Source organism: Thalassophryne amazonica, chromosome 6, assembly GCF_902500255.1.
Source record: "Thalassophryne amazonica chromosome 6, fThaAma1.1, whole genome shotgun sequence".
NCBI classification, from domain to species: Eukaryota; Metazoa; Chordata; class Actinopteri; order Batrachoidiformes; family Batrachoididae; genus Thalassophryne; species Thalassophryne amazonica.
Genome location: NC_047108.1, coordinates 24396142 through 24409443, shown reverse-complemented (window position 1 = coordinate 24409443; position 13302 = coordinate 24396142).

Sequence of the window (13302 nt, the reverse complement as noted above, 5' to 3'; positions counted from 1 at the left end):
AAACTGAATAAAATACAATCTGTGTTATTGAGTTTGGATGCAGAAAAAACCTTTGACTCTGTAAGATGGGACTTTTTATTCAAAGTTATGGAAAAGTTTGGATTTGATGACTTGATTCTACGAATATTGAAGGCCTTATTCAATAAACCTACAGCAAGACTGAAATTAAATGGTACACTTTCCGACACTTTTGAGTTGGAAAGATCAACAAGACAAGGATGTAGTCTCAGTCCGCTCTGCTTTGCAATATTTATTGAACCATTAGCTCAGTATATTCAGAAAAATAAAAAGATAAAGGGGATTCAAATGGTAACAGGTGAAGAAAAATTGGCCCTGTTCGCAGATGATGTGTTGGTCTATTTGTCAAATCCCACAGAGTCGAAACATTAAACAAAGGTTAAACAATTGTACAGATTTGATTGGGAGAAGAAGTATATAAAATATTTGGGTATACACATACCAGTAAACCTGTCTGACGTAGAAGAAATAAACTATGGTGCATTAAATAAAGAAATAATGAAGGATTTTAATAGATGGAATTTAATACCTTTTTTGGGCATTACCTCTAAATATTCTACCAAGAATGTTGTATATATTTCAGTCAATTCCTATTGAGAAGCCAGATCGCAACTTTGTAGAATGGGATAAAATTATATCCAGATTTATATGGGCGGGCAAAAAGCCAAGAGTAAAATTTAAAATCTTGAAACATTCAAAAGAGGGTGGAGGTTTGGCGCTTCCATGTCTTTATGATTATTATAGAGCGGCTCAGTTGCGTCCACTCGTGGGCTGGTGCAAACCCAGTTATAAAGCTAAATGGAAGGAGATAGAGTGTGGTTTGTCAGATAAACTTCCCATTAATCAATCAATCAATCAACTTTTTTTTTATATAGCGCCAAATCACAACAAACAGTTGCCCCAAGGCGCTTTACACTGTAAGGCAAGGCCATACAATAATTATGAAAAACCCCAACGGTCAAAACGACCCCCTGTGAGCAAGCACTTGGCTACAGTGGGAAGGAAAAACTCCCTTTTAACAGGAAGAAACCTCCAGCAGAACCAGGCTCAGGGAGGGGAAGTCTTCTGCTGAGACTGGTTGGGGCTGAGGGAAAGAACCAGGAAAAAGACATGCTGTGGAAGGGGGCAGAGATCGATCACTAATGATTAAATGCGGAGTGATGCATACAGAGCAAAAAGAGAAAGAAACAGTGCATCATGGGAACCCCCCCCACAGTCTACGTCTAAAGCAGCATAACCAAGGGATAGTCCAGGGATAGTCCATTAACATACTCATTGATGATCCCTCAATGAAAAATGTTTTGAATGACAATCCTTTAATTAAAAGCTCTATCAAGGCATGCAGTGATATCATAAAAAGGTACCAATTACGTGAAAAAGCAGAATTTTTCAAATGGTTTGCATATGACTCAGAATTTGAACCAGGTAATATTGACTTGAGGTTTAAGATATAGTTTAAATTTGGTCTTACTACATACTACTCCTTGTTTAAAGAAGGGAAAATGATGAGCTTTCAGGACCTTAAAGACAAATTTGGATTGACTAATCGGGACCATTTTAGATAAATACAAATTAGAGATTTTGTTTCATGTGATTTAGATCCGATCCCAACAAAGTTTTTTAAATTATTTTATGGATCTTTTAGAGATGAGCTTTTAAGCATCATGAATTGCTGTCTTCAAACGGGGGTCTTTCCTGCTGCATTTAAAGGGGTGGTGGTGAGGCCCCTGCTGAAGAAGAGCAATTTAGATTCCAGTGATTTTAATAATTTTAGACCGGTGTCCAATTTACCATTTTTAAGTAAAATTTTAGAAAAACTCGCTTTTATTCAGCTTAGTGATTTTATTAATTCCCACAATGTCCTTTAGCAATTTCAGTCAGGATTTAGGGTGAACCACAGCACCGAGACAGCCCTTTTAAAGATATTAAATGATTTTAGATTAAATTTTGATTCTAAGAAGTTGACAGTGTTGGTTCTACTGGATCTGAGCGCAGCTTTTGATACAATGAACCACACTGTCCTTTTAGCTCGTTTAAAGAACATCGGCCTCTCTGGTACTGTGTACAAATGGTTTACTTCATATCTTACAGACAGGACTTTTATGGTAAGTCTCGATACCTGCTCTTCTCATGTTCATGAAGTCACATGTGGTGTGCCCCAGGGTTCAATTTTGGGACCAGTCCTTTTTAACCTGTATATGTTCCCACTTCCTGCGACAGACTGGCGTCCTGTCCTGGGTGTACCCCGCCTTGCGCCCTATGACTGCTGGGATAGGCTCCAGCCCCCCGCGACCCTTGATTGGACTAAGCGGTGGAAGATGAATGAATGTTCCCACTTGGTTGTGTCATCAAGAGACATGAATTTAGCTTTCACAGCTACGCAGATGATACACAGCTGTATGTCTCTGTGTCTCCTGATGACACAAGACCAGTGGACACACTTTTTAACTGTATCTCAGATATCAAATCCTGGATGGCAGAAAACTTTCTCCAGCTGAACCAGGACAAAACCGAAGTTTTAGTTATTGGTCCTGAGGCCCAGAGAAAGAAACTTTTACCAAAACTTCAGTCACTTTCTTTTAATTCATCTCCACAAGTGAGAAACTTGGGCATAATTTTAGACTCTGAGCTAACTTTTATTCCACACATTAAACATATTACTAAAATAGGTTTTTACCATCTTAAGAACATTGCCAGAGTCCGCCCCATTCTCTCTCGAGCCAACACAGAGACGCTGATGCATGCTTTTGTCACTAGTCGTATTGACTATTGTAATGCCCTGCTATCCGGCTTCCAACTCTTGCAAAATTCTGCAGCTCATGTCCTGACGAGGACTACAAAGCGGGAGCATATTACATCGGTTTGAAAATCGCTGCATTGGCTCCCCGTGTGTTTCAGGATCGATTTTAAGGTTCTTTTAATGGTTTTTAAATGTCTTAATGGTCTTGGCCCTTCTTATCTTTCAGAATTGTTTTTACCATATGAACCCTCACGCTCTCTGCGCTCCTCTGGCAGCAGATTGTTAGTCATTCCCAAAGTCAGAACACACACTCATGGCGAGGCGTCTTTTCAGTTTTACGGTCCTCGTCTCTGGAATAGTCTGCCGGAGGGGCTCAGGGCTGCAGAGAATGTTCAGGTTTTTAAAAATAGGCTCAAGACTCATCTTTTTAGTTTAGCTTTTAATTAATGTTTATTTATCATTATTATCTTGTTTAAATTGTTACTGCTTTTTATTCTCTTATTCTTCCAAGATGGCCAACTTCCAAGATGGCACCACGTGAAGGCGCCCTGGTATTCTGGTGCTCCCTGTTTTGTCTGTTTTTGTGCGTAAATCGTGTTTCATCGTGCTCCTACACCCGCGAGGAGCTTCTAAACATCAGATCATCAACACCCACGGACATTACGCCAGTTCTTTTAGTGCCTGCAGCTGAACTGGTTCACTTTTTGGCCAAAAGAGTGAGACGCCGGTGGAGAGGAAAACGAGCTGGAGCTCTCGTGCGCCTCAGACAAAGGGGCACGCACACGCCCCTACCTGGGATATTTCTCTCCAACGTCCGCTCACTCAGCAACAAGATGGATGAGCTGGCACTGCTTATGAGAAGAATAGAGATTTCTCCTCATCTTGTGTACTGTGCTTCACGGAGACGTGGTTAAATGCACAGACACCGGACTGCGCGCTTCAACTAGAGGGATTCCAACTTCTCTGCGCATACAGAGACCGAGCACTCTCCGGTGGAAAAACAAGCGGTGGAGGACTCTGCTTCTATATCAACAACGCCTGGTGCTCCGATGTGACTGTGATCTCCCAACACTGCTGTCCCTCTCTGGAATATCTCCTCATAAACTGCAGACCGTTCTACTCTCCACGTGAGTTTAACTCCTTCATACTTTGCTCCGTGTATATTCCACCGAGCGTGGACGTGTGGCTCTCACGTCTGTAGTCATGAAGACCTTCGAACGCCTGGTTTTATCCCACCTGAAGTCCATCACCGACCCCTCCTGGACCCCCTGCAGTTTGCCTACAGAGGCAACAGGTCTGTAGATGATGCCATAAACCTGGCCCTGCACTCCATCCTGCAGCACCTGGACTCCCCAGGAACCTACGCTAGGATCCTGTTTGTGGACTTCAGCTCTGCATTCAACACCATCCTTCCGGCTTTGCTCCAGGACAAGCTTTCTCTGCTCCACGTGCCCGACTCCACCTGCAGGTGGATCACAGACTTCCTGACGGACCGGAGTCAGCGTGTGAGGCTGGGAAAGAATGTCTCGAACACTCGGGCTCTCAGCACAGGATCTCCACAGGGCTGTGTCCTTTCCCCTCTGCTCTTCTCCCTGTACACTAACTGCTGCACCTCCAGCCACGACTCCGTAAAGCTCATCAAGTTTGCGGACGACACCACCCTCATCGGACTCATTTCAGATGGGGATGAGTCTGCCTACAGGAGGGAGGTGGACCGGCTGGTGACCTGGTGCAGCAGCAACAACTCGGAGCTCAATGCCCAGAAAACTGGAGATGATCGTGGACTTCAGGAAAGCCACAGCACCCTCGCCCTCACCAACAGCCCCATCACCACTGTGGACTGTCACCGCTTCCTCGGCACCACCATCACCCAGGACCTCAAGTGGGAGTCAAACCATCAGCTCCCTCATCAAGAAGGCCCAGCAGAGGATGTACTTCCTGCGGCAGCTGAAGAAGGCCAAGCTGCCTGTCCAGCTGATGGTGCAGTTCTACACGGCCATCATCGAGTCCATCCTCTGCTCCTCCATCACGGTGTGGTACACCGGGGCCACAGTCAGGGACAGACACAGACTGCAGCGCATTGTGCCTCTGCTGAGAAGGTGATCGGCTGTAGCCTTCCATCTCTCCACGACCTGCACATCTCCAGGACTCTGGGCCGAGCAGGTTGGATCACAGCAGACCCTTCTCACCCTGCACACGGTCTATTCGAACCACTCCCCTCGGGCAGGAGGCTATGGTCCGTTCGGACCAGAACCTCCCGCCATAAGAACAGTTTCTTCCCCTCTGCCGTTAGACTCATGAATATCTCATAACTCAGTCACCTTAACCTTAACTCTGTCACTTTATCATTTTATCACGGGTCACTTAGACAAATGTACTTTGGTTTTTAATTGCACTCCTCCCACTGCACTGTTTTTCTGTTTTTCTGTTGCACACAGCCTTTCATATTTCATATTTTATCTTATATTTTATCTTATTTTAGCACATATTTTATATTTTATCTTAGCATTTTATATTGCTTTCTGCTTAATGTTGCACCATTATATCAAAGCAAATTCCTAGTCTGTGAATCCTGTTCATTGGCAATGGCAATAAACTTCTTCTGATTCTGATTCTTTTAATGTGCGTGTGTGTGGTGAGCGGTGGTGTGTACGACGTGGATGGGTTGAGGTTTGAGGGTTGAGGTTTTTACGTGGGTTGATGGTAGTTCGGTACTGTTTTTACTTTGTGAAGCACTCTGTGTTGCATTTAATTGTAGGAAAAGTGCTCTATAAATAAAGTTTGATTGATTGATTGATTTCAAAAAAAAAAATTTATACAACAACCAACTTTTTCCAGAGGAGATTTAGTTTGTTTGCAAACAATTGTTCATTGTCTGTCACAATAGGTTTATTTGAGGATGACATACCAGTAAGTTTTTTCATACTATCCAAAAGTCTTTTTGGATTTTTGTCTTTGAATGTGTCCTCTAGACAGAGCCTATTGGCCTGTTTAGCTTCCCTGAGTTTGTCTCACGTTTGATGCTATCTTTATTTTTAAAAGCCATTTTCTTTGAGTTTATGATTCTCTTAATGTCCTTAGACACAAACCTTTTGTTGTTTGGGTAGATTTTTATTATTTTTGTGGGAATAACTGATTGCACACAAAAATTTATGTAATCAGTGGTAACTGAGGTGGTCTCATCTAAGGTGAAACTATGAATAGCTTCCAATCTGTCAGGTCAAAACAAGCTTTAAGCTCCTCCCTAGCATCAGAGGACCAACACCTTACTTCTCTTTCAATTGGTGTACAGCATTTTAGTTTTGTTTTATAGGTAGGAATTAAATAACATTGTGATCAGAGTTTGCAACAGGAGGCCTGATTTTAGCTACATAGGCGTTTGTAACATTCACATAGCATCTGTCTAATGTTTTGTCCTTTCTTGTGCCATCTTTTACCATCTGGTGAAAACCAGGTGGTACCGTGTCCAAATAACAGTGATTCAAGTTCCCCACCACAATGGCTGGTGCATCTGGATGTTTCTGTTGCAGTCTATGAACAAGGTCCGCTATAGTGGCTGCTGCCAATGCAGCCTTGCCACTGGGTGGTACATACGTCACACACAACAGTACACAACCGAATTCACGCGGTAAATAGAAAGGCCTTAATGTCATACATAGCATCTCGACATTAGGATCACATAACGTCTCTTTTACGGTGAACTGGCGGCACCAGTTCATTGATATACACACAGATTCCCCCGCCTTTGCATTTCCTCGAGTTGGCATCTCTGTCAAGCCAGATTAAAGTAAACCCGTTTATCTCGAAGAGGGAATCAGACATGTTGTGCTGAAGCCAACTCTCAGTAAAACACAACAGAGATGCTTCACAGAATTTGGAACAGTACCTTGTGTGGGTCTGGATCTCGTCTACCTTGTTATAAAGGGAATGTAGGTTGCTCAAAATTATAGATGGAAGCGGTGGTCTGGTGTATCTTCACCATAGGCGATTGCGTATCCCACCTCTCTGGCCCCGTCTCTTGCGCCTGGCCTGTACAGGCCTTCTCAACTCGGGAGGGATACAATCCAGGAGTCTCGGAGTCATCGGAGGCACCGGTTTAGCACGCAATGCAAGCAAAATGTTCCAACTGTAGTTTAAATGTGGTCGGTATTCCAGATTTTCTTCCACCTTCTTCATATCTGTAGAGAAATGCTGATTAGTGCATGAATAGGCAGGGAGCCGTCTCTCAAAGGTAGCAATCCCTACCAGTGTGAATATAATCCAAAGGAAATTCATTTTCCAACTCACTTTCAGTCAAACATAACGCACAACATTTTAGACAAACAACAATCGACTTAAACACACCAAGTGCCCATAATAAAAACTTTTAAATGAGCAAACAAAACCTAGGACGCAGTTCACAGCCATGCAGCGCACCGGAAGCCATGTCATGCAGTCATACATGTCATACATACCAGCTGTGAGGCCAGATTTTGTATGAGTGCGATATTGTTTATCTACCTACTGAATATTTGAGTTTCTGTTCTTGTTTGTATACAAAAACGGTTTGGAAAATTCAAATATAAATGACAAAAAAAAAAAAACTACGGATTTTGACGAACTTTTCAACACAGATACATATTTGGCCATGGAAGACTCCATTAAATTTTGTAGATGATCGGGATCTGGACTCTGGATCAGGATTTCACTTTATATACGCTTTGAAAGATTACGTCAAAACGACGACACAGATTCTCAGCAAATTTCCACCACAGAGAGATTTTAGGGCACGGAAGACTCCGCTGAATTTTGGAGGTAAACCAGATCCAGATTCTGGATCAAGATTTCACTTTATATACGCTTTGAAGGATTACATCAAAACTACTTTGCGGATTCTCACCAGATCCGGATTGGCGGACATCAGAAATCTTGTTACAGTGTAGTTCTATCTGTGGAAGAGTTTTATTTTGTCTGTGATCGGGATCTGGACTTTGGTTCAGATTCTCACCAAATTTTCACCATTGATACATATTAGGCCATGGAAGACTCCATTAAATTTTGGAGGTGATTGGGATCTGGACTCTGAATCAGGATTTCACTTTATATAAGCTTTGTAGGATTACGTCAAAACTACTTCACGGATTCTCACCAAATTTCCACCCCAGAGAGATAGGCCATGGAAGACTCCACTGAATTTTGGAGGTGAACCAGATCCGGATCCAGATTCTGGATCAGGATTTCACTTTATATACGCTTTGAAGGATTACATCAAAACTACTTCATGCATTCTCACCACATTTTCACCGTGGAGACATATTAGGCCATGGAAGACTCCATTAAATTTTGGAGGTGATCTGGGTCCGAATCCGGATTCTTGATCAAGATTTCACTTTATATACGCTTTGAAGGATTACGTCAAAACTACTTTTTGGATGTTGATGAACTTTTCAACAACAGATGCATATTAGGCCATGGAAGACTCCATTAAATTTTGTAGGTGATTGGGATCCGAATTCTGGATCAAGATTTCACATTATATACGTTTTAAAGGATTACGTCACCAAATTTTCACCATGGATACATATGGCCATGAAATACTTCATTAACTTTTGGAGGTGATCCGAATCCAAATTCTGGATCAAGATTTCACATTATATATGCTTTAAAGGATTATGTCAAAACTACTTCACAAATTCTCACCAAATTTCCACCACAGTGAGATTTTAGGGCACGGAAGACTCTGCTGAATTTTGGAGGTGATTATGTCAAAACTACTTTACGGATGTTGTTGAACTTTTCAACACAGTTACATATTAGGCCATGGAACACTCCATTAAATTTTGTCGGTGATCGGGATCTGGACTCTGGATCAGGATTTCACTTTATATACACTTTGAAGGATTACGCCAAAACTACTAAACAGATTCTCACCAAATTTTCACCATGGATACATATTAGGCCATGGAAGATTCCATTAAAAGTTGGAGGTGGTCTGGATCCAAATCCAAATTCTGGATCAAGATTTCTCATTATATAGGGTTTAAAGGATTACTTCAAAACTACTTCACAGATTCTTCCAGATTTTCACCATGGATACATATTTGGCCATGGAAGACGCCATTAAATTTTGGAAGTGATCCGAATCCAGATTCTGGATCAAGATTTCACATTATATTATGCTTGAAAGGATTACGCCAAAACTACTTCATGCATTCTCACCAAATTTCCACCACAGAGAGATATTGGGGCACGGTAGACTCCACTGAATTCTGGAGGAGATTTTTTTAATGAAAGACGTGTGGACGGGTCCGCGCGTCGGGACGCAGCCGGCGCAGTGCGGCGGCACAGGAAAAACACCTCCGTGTTGATAACCATTTGTAAAATCCAGGCGGCTTTTGATGGCTTTCAGTGGAGTGAGTATATGAGAAATTGTTTAACAGCTGGACATGTTCCAACTTGTCCTTAAGAGTTCCAACAGAGGTGTTTTTCCTGTGGCAGAGCGTCGCAGCGGCTGCGAGCCGACGCTGCAATCCGTGCGCACGTCTTTCATTAAAAAAATCTCCTTTAACAGTGGAATATCCGGATAAAATGCTGAAACCGACTTCTTCTGAAACTTCTCTGTTCTCTCACGACGTCCTGGATCAATAGAGCCTGAAATGTGAAGGTTTTCAGCTTGAAACAGGCTGACGACGGCGCCTGGGAGCGCTGCGCGACGTCTCGCACCGTGGGAAGTCCTTAAAGTGACAGTATCACCTAATCTCTCATTAGCCGTTTAAAATTTTCACCGAAAACCAGCTTAATTTTTCGAACCGTGTCCATTTCGATGTGTCTCACAGGTTTAGAAAAATTTTTGATCAAACAAAGCGCCAGTCTCTCAGCAACTTCTCAGACAAAGGAATTCTGACGAGGGGCTGGACGACTCCTCCCACAAGGAGTGCTCACAGGCGTGGAAAAACTCACTCATGCGCACTAGGGTTCAAGCATGTCTGACGTAAAAACATATGAATGAAATCCATATAGTTTTTTGAAAAAAATAAAAAGGACCTATACTTATTGACAGACCTCGTATTAGGCCAGGAAGTGTTGTGAAAGTGTAGGAACACGGACCCACAACAGGGGGCGCAAATGAACGGACAATGGAGGAAGTCAAATAACAACACTTTACTGTTGTGAATAAGCACAACAAACCAACAGATTACAATAATAGACAAGAAGTCAATTCACAAAATGTGTCACCTGGGCAGGCTCGAAGATAAGAGACGTCTGTCCAAAGCAGAACCGGAACCACACGCTTTCCTCCGCCACCGAACCCCGGGAATACTGGAGCCGCCAAGTCCCGAACTCCCAGGTGGCCACTGCCTCCGCGTGTCGGATCTGGTACTGCTGGCGAGGAACAAAAACAGTTAAATGTGGGTGCGTTTGCACCCAGCAACACGTATGGCGGGAAAACCACCTCCACCTCTCGTCGGAAGAAATGTCTGCTATTCAATGCACAAAAGTAACAAAGTGTTAATGTCAAAAGACAACACAGTCGGCTGAGTACTGTACCTCCTATGTAGAGCGATATCTCGGCAAAGAGGTGGAGATGTCGTCTTGCTGATATACCACTGCTGATCAGATGATTGGTGACAGCTGTCGTAGGTGATAAGTGACAGCTGTCACCCCGGCTGCTCCTGTGAGGCGGCAGTGCCCTCTGGTGCCTGGAGCCCGCACTCCAGGCAGGGCGCCCTCTGGTGGTGGTGGGCCAGCAGTACCTCCTCTTCAGCGGCCCACACAACAGGACCCCCCCCTCAACGGGCGCCTCTTGGCGCCCGACCAGGCTTGTCCGGGTGGCGGCGGTAGAAATCGGCCAGGAGGGCCGGGTCCAGGACGAAGCTCCTCTTCACCCAGGAGCGTTCTTCGGGTCCGTACCCCTCCCAGTCCACCAAATACTGGAAGCCCGGCCCATCCTACGGACATCCAAGAGCCGGCGCACAGTCCAAGCCGGCTCGCCATCGATGATCCGGGCAGGAGGCGGCGCCGGACCCGGAGCACAGAGGGGTGAGGTGTGATGCGGCTTTATCCGGGACACATGGAAAACAGGATGGATCCGCAGTGAGGCCGGAAGCTGAAGCCTCACTGCGGCTGGACTGATGACCTTGAGGATTTTGAAGGGGACCGATGTAACGATCCTGTAGTTTAGGGGAGTCCACTTTTAGGGGAATGTCCTTTGTGGACAACCACACCTCCTGCCCTGGCCGATACGCAGGGGCCGGGGTCCGCCGACGGTCCTGCATGGGCTTTTGCCCTCGGTCCGGGCCTTTAGCAAAGCAGAACGGCGGCGCGCCACACTCGACGGCACTTCCGCAGGTGGGCCTGGACCGAGGGCACACTGACCTCTCCCTCAACCACCGGAAACAACGGGGGCTGGTACCCCAGACACACCTCAAAGGGGAGAGGCCGGTGGCTGAAGACACCTGGCTGTTGTGGGCATACTCGATCCAGGCCAAATGGGTACTCCAGGCCGCCGGGTGCGCGGCCAGTCACGCAGCGCAGGGCCTGTTCCACCTCCTGATTGACCCGTTCTGCTTGCCCGTTGGTCTGAGGATGATACCCGGGCGAGAGACTCACCGTGGCCCCCAGTTCCCGGCAGAAGCTCCTCCAGACTTGCGAGGAGAACTGGGGACCGCGATCGGAGATGATGTCTGTTGGAATCCCATGCAGCCGGACGAGTGGTGGACCAGGAGGTCCGCTGTCTTCTGGGCAGTCGGGAGCTTCGGGAGGGCCACGAAGTGGGCCGCCTTGGAGAATTGGTCCACTATCGTGAGGATGGTGGTGTTGCCCTGGGACGGCGGGAGGCCCGTGACAAAATCCAGGCCGATGTGGGACCAGGGGGCGATGAGGCACAGGCAGCGGCTGGAGCAGTCCCAATGCCCTGCGGTGGTCAGCCTTGCCCCTGGCGCAGGTGGTGCAGGCCTGGATATAATCCCGGACGTCTGCCTCCAGGGACGCCCACCAGAAGCGCTGCCGGACAACTGCCACGGTTTCTACGCACCCTGGATGACAGGAGAACTTGGAGCCGTGACAGAAGTCCAGGACTGCAGCCCTGGCCTCTGGTGGGACGTAAAGTTTGTTCTTCGGCCCAGTTCCGGGATCCGGGCTCCGTGCCAGGGCCTCCCGGACGGTTTTCTCTTACGTCCAGGTGAGGGTGGCCACGATAGCGGACTCCGGGATGATGGGTTCCGGTGGATCCGACAACTCCGTTTGACTTCGTCTTCATGCACCCGGACAAGGCATCCGATCTCTGGTTTTTGGTCCCGGGGCGGTAGGTGATCCGGAAGTCAAAACGGCCGAAGAACAGTGACCAGCGGGCTTGCCTGGGGTTCAGCCGCTTGGCGGTCCTGATATACTCCAGGTTCCGGTGGTCAGTGAAAACCGTGAATGGCACGGACGTTCCCTCCAACAGATGTCTCCACTCTTCAAGAGGCCTCTTTCACCGCAAGGAGTTCTCGATTGCCATGTCATAGTTCCGTTCGGCCGGGGTCAACCTGCGGGAAAAATAGGCACATGGATCAAGGACCTTATCGGCCTCTCCGCTCTGGGATAGCACGGCTCCTATCCCTGAGTCCGAGGCGTCCACTTCAACCACAAACTGGCGACTAGGATCGGGCTGCACCAGAACAGGTGCAGACGAGAAGCGCCGTTTTCAACTCCTTGAACGCGGCATCGCACCGATCCGACCAGGTGAAGGGGACTTTTGGAGAGGTCAGGGCTGTCAGGGGGCTACTACCTGACTGTAGCCCTTAATGAACCTCCTGTAGAAATTTGCAAAGCCGAGGAACTGTTGCAGCTTCCTACGGCTGGTGGGTTGGGGCCAGTCTCTCACCGCCGCAACCTGGCCGGATCAGGAGCGACGGAGTTGGGGGAGATGATAAACCCCAGGAAGGACAAAGAGGTGCGGTGAAACTCACACTTCTCGCCCTTCACAAACAGCCAGTTCTCCAACAACCGCTGCAGGACCTGACGTACATGCCGGACATGAGTCTCAGGATCCGGAGAAAAGATGAGTATATCGTCTAGATATACGAAGACAAATCGGTGCAGGAAATCCCGCAAGACATCATTAACTAATGCTTGGAACGTCGCGGGGGCGTTTGTAAGGTCCGAACGGCATGACCAGGTACTCAAAGTGACCTAGGGGGTGTTAAATGCCATCTTCCACTCGTCTCCCTTCCGGATCCGAACCAGGTGATACGCATTTCTAAGATCTAGCTTAGTGAATATCTGGGCTCCATGCAGGGGCGTGAACACTGAATCCAACAAGGGCAACGGGTATCGATTACGAACCGTGATTTCGTTCAGCCCCCTATAATCAATGCATGGACGAAGTCCGCCGTCTTTTTTACCCACAAAAAAAGAAACCTGCACCCATCGGGGAGGTGGAATTCTGGATCAACCTGGCGGCTAAAGAGTCCCGGATGTAGGTCTCCATTGATTCGCGCTCAGGTCGTGAGAGGTTGTACAGCCTGCTGGACGGGAACTCAACGGCTGGAACCAAATCAATGGCACAATCGTACGGACGGTGC